This window comes from Haplochromis burtoni, unplaced genomic scaffold, assembly GCF_018398535.1.
Source record: "Haplochromis burtoni strain Fernald_Lab_line unplaced genomic scaffold, NCSU_Asbu1 Contig_3249, whole genome shotgun sequence".
Taxonomy (NCBI): Eukaryota; Metazoa; Chordata; class Actinopteri; order Cichliformes; family Cichlidae; genus Haplochromis; species Haplochromis burtoni.
The window spans coordinates 1-7,658 of NW_024585610.1; the positions used below are offsets into that span (position 1 = coordinate 1).

The 7,658-nt window shown below is 38.1% G+C and overlaps 1 pseudogene; it reads left to right on the forward strand.

Moving 5' to 3' along the window:
* The first annotated feature begins 312 nt into the window (after positions 1-312).
* LOC121813888 lies at positions 313-4,512 on the forward strand (annotated as a pseudogene).
* The last annotated feature ends 3,146 nt before the right edge of the window (positions 4,513-7,658 follow it).

The following is a 7,658-nucleotide window of genomic DNA, read 5'->3' on the forward strand; positions in this document are numbered from 1 at the left end:
GCAATAATAGTAAGCACAATCATTGTGTGTCGTGTACTTTTGCAGTAACATTTTTGATCCATGTGTGAAAGCTAAAACAAAGGAAGACTGTTTGCTGCCTCGGTCAGCAGATGCAGGCAGTAATATCCCACTTTTAGTTCAGTGGTGTCGAAGTCCAGGCCTCGAGGGCCGGTGGCCTGCAGGTTTTAGATAATACCCAGGGTCAACACACCTGAATCAAATTATTAGTTCATTACCAGGCCTCTTGAGAACCTCAAGACACGTTGAGGAGGTAATTTTGCCTTTAAATCAGCTGTGTTGAATCAAGGACATCTAAAACCTGCAGGACACCGGCCCTCAACGCCTGGACTTCGACACCTGTGGTTTAGTCCTTCCTCTCTTCTATATCATAACAGTAAAAAGCAGGGTGAGACCTTACCATTACTCTTTTCTACAAACAGAAATATAGTAAATGTAAACCATAAGGATTCTTTGACAAAATTCTACAGTATATATAGTTATGCTCATACGTTTTTGGCTGATGATTGATTTTTTTTATTTATTTTTTTTTGCTTTTCCTCCACACACTTCTGTCAAAAAATAAGAATTAAAAAAATCAAGAGGGGATTAAAACTAACAAATTGTAAGCCTTAAGTAAAGCAATTCTGTGGTCAGGTGAGGCCCGTTTCCAATTTATTTCATGACAATCTAAGTAGGTTAAAAAATAATCTGGAGTTGATTCCAAACTTTCCACAAATAAAGGGAGGAATGTCAGAAGGAAACAAAAGGGGCAGCATTGTTGCAATGTCATGGTTAGTCATGTTGATGTTGAAGTTCAGGCAGCTTTCATTGTCATTTGAACCATGTACAGTGGTACAGTACAGAGTGGAATGAGACAGCATTCCTCCAAGACCCGGGTGCTACAGATGAAACATAACAGACACAAACAGAACTGCGTAAAGTGGAATGTGCAAAACTGAAAAATAGAAAAGGCAAGACAGTGCATGACTATACAGAACAAGACGATAGAGACACAAGACAGTGCAATGGAAATGAACCACCAAGACAGCACTATTTGGTCCAGAGTGGCCGCTGTGTCCCGCGCCACCAGTCATCTTTGTTAAATGGTAAGTGGACTGATTCTTATATAGTGCTTTTCTACTCTCCCAGAGTACTTAAAGCGCTCTATACAACATGCCACATTCACCCAATCACACACATTCAACCAAGCACTTTCTTCTACTCTTAGTGCTTCCTAAATACATTCAGACACATTCATACTCTGATGGAAGCATCGGAGAGCAATTTGGGGACTTAGTATCTTGCCCAAGGATACTTGGATGACTGGAGGAGCCAGGGATCGGAGCAGGTCACCTGCTGATCGGATCCCTGGCTCCTCCCGTGTGCATGTCAAGTAAGGGAGTGATGTATTTGCAAAGTCATTATGAGCATTACATAATCTGTCCTGATGGTTTAAATGTAAATGTAGACCAGCTGAGTCACTGTTGACATGAGTATTGTCTATTACAATAATGATCTTTATATGACTGAACCAGAAGAGCACAGCCTGTCACAGTGGACAATGTGGTTTCTCTTTATTGCAAATTCATAAGAAATAAGGTAATAAATACTTTGTAGAAAGCAGGGTCATGTATGCAATATGTGTTTTTGTAATAGATTAGTCAAGGAATTATTTCTAAGATTGTTATTTTAGCCTACACAAACACACTTCAGCCCGAAGTTCAGAGAATTCATCCAGCACGTGATTCCCACACGTGCATCACAAAAAAGAATGTACACTGTTGTACACTGCCTCCACAGGAATTAAGATATAAGTAGCAGCTGGGTGCTGCTATTAAATATATTGATCATCAGCAAGTATGAGCACCTCTATAAAATCTGAGGTTTTTACCAGTTTTCTGGTCTGGAGCATCATTTCTAAGTACACACTGGGAACATTTTTGCATTAATGTTCCAGAAAATACACATCAAGGTCAATTTTCAGACTGACACACCTCATTTCTCTACAGGTCTAATGTAGGATTCAAATGTTAAAGTTCATGATAATAACCTACACAACCAGAAACAGAGAAAACACGTATGGCTTGTTTAGCTTTCTGGGAAAAAGAGTCCTCTTTCTAAGAACAACACAGACTTCTCATATACGCACATCGCGGTGTATAAATTCAGAACTTTAGCCGCACTATTCACTCTTGAAAATCTGAGCTCAGTCTTCACAGCCCGTCTTCTTTTTGTCTCATTCATTACTTCAGGTGCCAACGCGTCTGCTGAAAAGCATCTCGCTAAAGGTAAGACTTTAAGATATTACTACGTTAAGTGAAGCCTCTGAAGTGCAGTAAGCGCTGTTCCGTTCCCTGAACTGTTCTGCTCCCTGAGTTCTGTCGTGTTCCCTTACCTAGCTTGTGGTGAGGGTGTAGTTGCAGTTTTACAAAGCCATGCATTTTAATTAGGTCAATATTGATATTATTTGTGATGATTAAAAGCACGCGACTGAAAACGACAGAACAAATAGTGACACACTGTGGCTTCTCTAAAAACACACAGATGTCAGAAAATTACTTCTTCCTGCTAAAGAAAGGGTACAAATATGTAAATATACAACATCCATTTAAAGTCTACAGTATATAAATATTACCATGGAGGTATTTGTAATGTTAATGAAGGTGCTCTTTTCACATTTTTATACATAGTTCGTTTCCAAAAATCTTGGGATGTTGTGTAAAATTAAAATAGGAATGTATGTATATGTATTTAAAATCCTTACATTTAACTATAAACATGGGGCCCACCTGCTAATAACAAATATAAAATTCACTTTGCCCTTGTGGAAGCAACATGTTCCAAACTGACAACTATAAAATTCCTTTAATTTATTGTACATTGTGCGAATTTTGTGCTTTCCTAATGATTCCTATATTCCATGGGAAGCACAATGGATACATTAAAACAATTCAGCATTTTAAAATGTTGCATTACTGGCCTGAAAACACAAGTTAACTTCTTCTCCAAGCTGCTTTTTCTTATGGATGAAGGTTTTTTGTTTCCCTCAGGTAGTGCTGCACCTGGCCCCGTCCCTAAAGGGTACATCAAAGTTTACAGCATGAGGTTCTGTCTTTTTGCCCAGAGGGCCAGATTAGTGCTGAAAGCCAAAGGAATCAAGTAAGGCTACTTTTTATTCTGCTTTACTTTACGAATGGAAAGTCATGACAATCTTAACCTTTACTTAAACACGTATGTGCAACCTGTTTTTGTGTTTCAGGCATGAAATCATAAATGTCCATCTGGCAGACAAGCCTGGGTGGTACCTTAAAAAGAATCCATTTGGGATTGTCCCGACACTAGAGACACCTGCTGGTGAGTTGATATATGAGTCACCGATCACCTGTGAATAGGTGGATGAAGGTTACCCTGAAAAGCAGCTGCTTCCTTCTTCTCCTTTTGCTAAAGCAAAGAATGATGCTGGAGTATTTTTCCAAAGTAGGTCACATGGAAACTTGCACATAAATCTTTATATTTTGTTTTTTTAATCACCAAATAATCAGTTTAATGTCACTGTTTTAGATGATAGGATATTTTTACAGGATCCCATCAGGGAGAAAGAATGGTCAGGATGTCTCAGGACTGGAAGCTGAACTGAAAGAAAAGCTTTCCAAATTGAACGAGGTAGGTGACACAATTGATGCTTCTAGTTTCTTTACACATAAACATATAATTTGAAAGACTGTGTGTGAATGAGTGTGCTTGCAACTTTGCTTGCCAATCATAATCACTAATCAAAGGATTATTAAGATTATCTATACCTGGTTATTTTAGAGTATTAAATGCACCTCTAATGAAAATAATATTCAATTTCTAGGACCTCGTTAACAAGAAGATCAAGGTTTTTGGTGGTGATTCCATAACAATGTTTGACTACATGATGTGGCCGTGGTTTGAGAGACTGGAGGTCTTTGAGCTGCTACAGTAGGTTTTCCAGATCTTGTTGTTCCATAAAGGTTTACCTCTTCCATGTGGACTTATTTTTCTTCCTTTCAAATGAAGAAATAACAGTGCCCAATCTGCAAAACTGTAACACAACTAAAGTAACAGTTTAATATCTAATTTGAGCTTTTCTTCCTTTGTAGCATCTACTGAATATCTTATATTTATTTCCTGTCTGCTGGATGTTTTGCAAACAAATGTGGGTTCACATGCTGTAATTTACTTTTGTCTCCTAGCTGTCTGGATGGCACACCTGAGATGAAGATGTGGACAGAGCGCATGCTGGAAGATCCAGCTGTCAAAGCCACAATACACAGCATAGATGCCCACAAGGCCTTCTTCAAGCCCTTCGTTGATGGAAAACCAGACTATGACTATGGCCTGTAGAAGTTTGTGCTGACTGAACAAAAATATAGCTGTCTTTATATATTACTGTGTCAAACAAATCAGGTCTGTTTTCAAAATTCTGATGTGACATGTGTAAAGTGTTAAAGAGTCTAAAAAGTGAATGGGAGTGATTTTCAAATAAAAATTGTCCATGAAATGACTGGCCTCATTCTGAGTTTCCTATTTGTGCTCTAAGATGTATAAAAACACTTAAATAAGGAGTGATCGTTAAAAGGAATTTAATATGATTTATTGCTTTACATAATTCAATTAATCTATTTGGCAATTAGACACTGATGGCCCACCACAGAAGAAGAGCAGAACAGCATCCCAGTGCTGCTAGGGATTAGGCCAGGATCTCCCAGAGTTTAGATGCTGGTTGGGGAGATAAAGGTGGAGACTTTTATGGAGCTTGAGAGGCGAAGGTAAGGAGGAAGTGGGTTGCACAATGGAGTCTGTAAAGGAGAATGACAAATGAGCAGTGAGATTTAAAGTACGTGAAGGGGAGGCTAATATTATGTTTCCCTTCAAGCCACATAATGTTGTCTGATTTAATAAACTGAAACTCCACCAAAGATATGGCATCAACATAGCAAAAATATCACAAGCAAAATGCAGAAAAGAGGCTCTAGTTAGCCAAAAAGGATATATGCAACATTACAATCCTTAGTAGCTGCCATCAGATCTGCAACAGTAACACTGTAACATAAAACATTGTTATAAAAAGCAGTGCACTGTTTTGTTAAAGATTGCTCAATAACATTTAATATTTCTTATATACTGTTGCTTTTACATATGTTTGTTTTTATTGTGGCTGAAGCAGATTTTCAGTCTTTTCTTTCTTTCTTTCTCTCTCTCTCTCTCTCTCTTCTCCTCTATTTTTTCTCTCCGTCTCCTTTTGTTAACTCTCTTCCCATCCTCTCTTTCCTTCTTCTTTCTCTTTCCTGTCCCCCCACACTGTCTGTTATGATCTGTTCTGATTGTAATAACTCCACCTGGGAAAATAAATCTGTTGGGCATTTTTCTTGGCCTTCAGACAATAACTCTGACTGCTTCACTGCCGAACAGAACAGGCAAAAAAGAAAATAAAGATTCAATCTTTTTTTTTTAAGTGTGAAGGAGCAAAATTGATTAAGTCCCAATAAGAAAGCATGAAAATAAGAGAAAATCACAGACCTTGACATAAGGAGGGGCACTGAGCACACACGTGGCAGCAAATATCACTTGCTTTCAGAGGCTGTTAGAGAAGTGAATCTTATCTTATCCTAAAACCTGCATAGAAGTGATCCTGGCACAATATCCTGCTGGGAAACCATCCCTGTGAATGCTTCTATAACACATATCATATACAAAAGCGAAACCAAAATAACTCTGAGCTCTTACATCGATCATGTTCTTCCAGCCGCTGGTTTTGCCATTTAGAGCAATTGGGTGAGCCAAGCCAGCGTTGTTGATGCAGACGTCCAAACCTTTGTGCTGCTCCTTGATCGCTGCGAACATGGCCAGAATCTCTTCCTCTTCGCTCAAGTCACACTTATATGGGACCAAAACACCAGGGTGGCCGGCACGCTGACATTCTGCTGCCAGTTTCTGAAAAAGAAAACAATGCGCTGTAAAAAAAAAAAAAAAAAAAAAGACCCCACGGGTTGTTTTTCTTCAAAATCTTTATAATGAAAAGTTGTAATATATTCATATTCCAGGTATTCCTCATAAAATATGTTTGTAACATAAGGCCATTTGCATTTTTATTCATTTTTTTCATCAATTTTAAGAAAATGCAGTTTTTGTATCACTACCCCACTCTTCCACAAGTGGGGTCAAAAATGACCCCAAGCAGTATGGGATCTTCTATGAAACTTTAATTCTTAACAACTCTGACTGTCTCACTTACACTTCTGATGGATCAGGAATTCATTTTTACACAGTAACATACATGATTTATAGTTTTCTGTGCATTTCAAACATTGTCCTTTCTGATGTTTTTTTTTAAATATCTAAAGTAACATGGCTGCTGTGAGGCCAGCTAGAATCCCTGTAGACCTTGCCCTACAAATGATCCAGGACGGATGGGATGAAGAGCCCATCGGAGGCATTGGCTCAGTATCTGACATCTCAGGACCCAGACTATTGTCCCCCCTGCTGAACAAGGCCAAACTGACAATCATATGACCCCCTATGAACAAGCACTTTGGTGACAGTGGGAAGAAAGAATTCCCACTTGCAAATTCCCATGAAATGTCTCTGAGCACTTATTTTGACACAAGATTTAAATTAACTTCTATTTCCTTGCTTACAGGGATAAACACTGCATGTGTACAATAACTTCTCAAATGTAATTTAAAAAAAGAAACACATGACTGATATGCTTCACGTGCACAGATACTTGGTGCAAGAACGTTCACCTGCAAGAAACCATGCAGAAAAACATACAATGAAAAACATGTGAAACAAGCATCTTCCAAATTTCACATTTACTCAGTGCTTCTTGTGCTCACTGGGAACCAAGCGTTGTTGATGCACACGTCCACGCCTTTGTGCTGCTTTTTAATCGCTGCAAACATGGCCAGAATCTCCTCCTCTTTGCTAACGTCACACTTCAAAAGTACCAAAACACCAGGATGGCTGGCATTTTGACACTCTGCAGCGAGTTTCTGAAACCAAAAGGAAAATAAGATAAATATAGTAAAATTCATAACCAAGATTAAAATCTATTTTAACAGTAAAACACTTTAATTCCATGTTGCATGCACCCACCACGACATTTTTACTTAGCAAAAAACATCTGTTGAGTGGTTGCCCACTAGAAAGATTTCAGATAACCGATGCGTTCAAATATTCTTGTCTTTCCCTAGTGTCTGTGTTTTTTTTATATGAACCAACTCTGAGTACACCCCCCCCCCCTTTCAAAAAAAACAAAACAAAACAACAACTGTATTTTACACCAGTTTATTATTATTATCATTAAAAGCTCATTTTTGGCTTTATCAAGAAATAAATGTAAAGAACAAGACTTATTTTTAAAACAAAAATGCCATAACATTCTGCATTATTTTCTAGTGAAAACTGTAGAGACAAGAAAAAAATAGTGAAACTGAAATTCAGATGTTTGTCATCAGTTCAGTTGTGTTGAGCCTTCTCTTTCTGGAATGGAGTAAGCTTTGTGCCACATTTATAAAAAAAAAAAAGTGAACCTCTACACACAGTCTGTATTGCCGTGCTACAATGACTGATCTGTTGTAAAACAGGTTTAATTACAGTGAACTAAAATGACTTAAGTAAGCCCTACACAG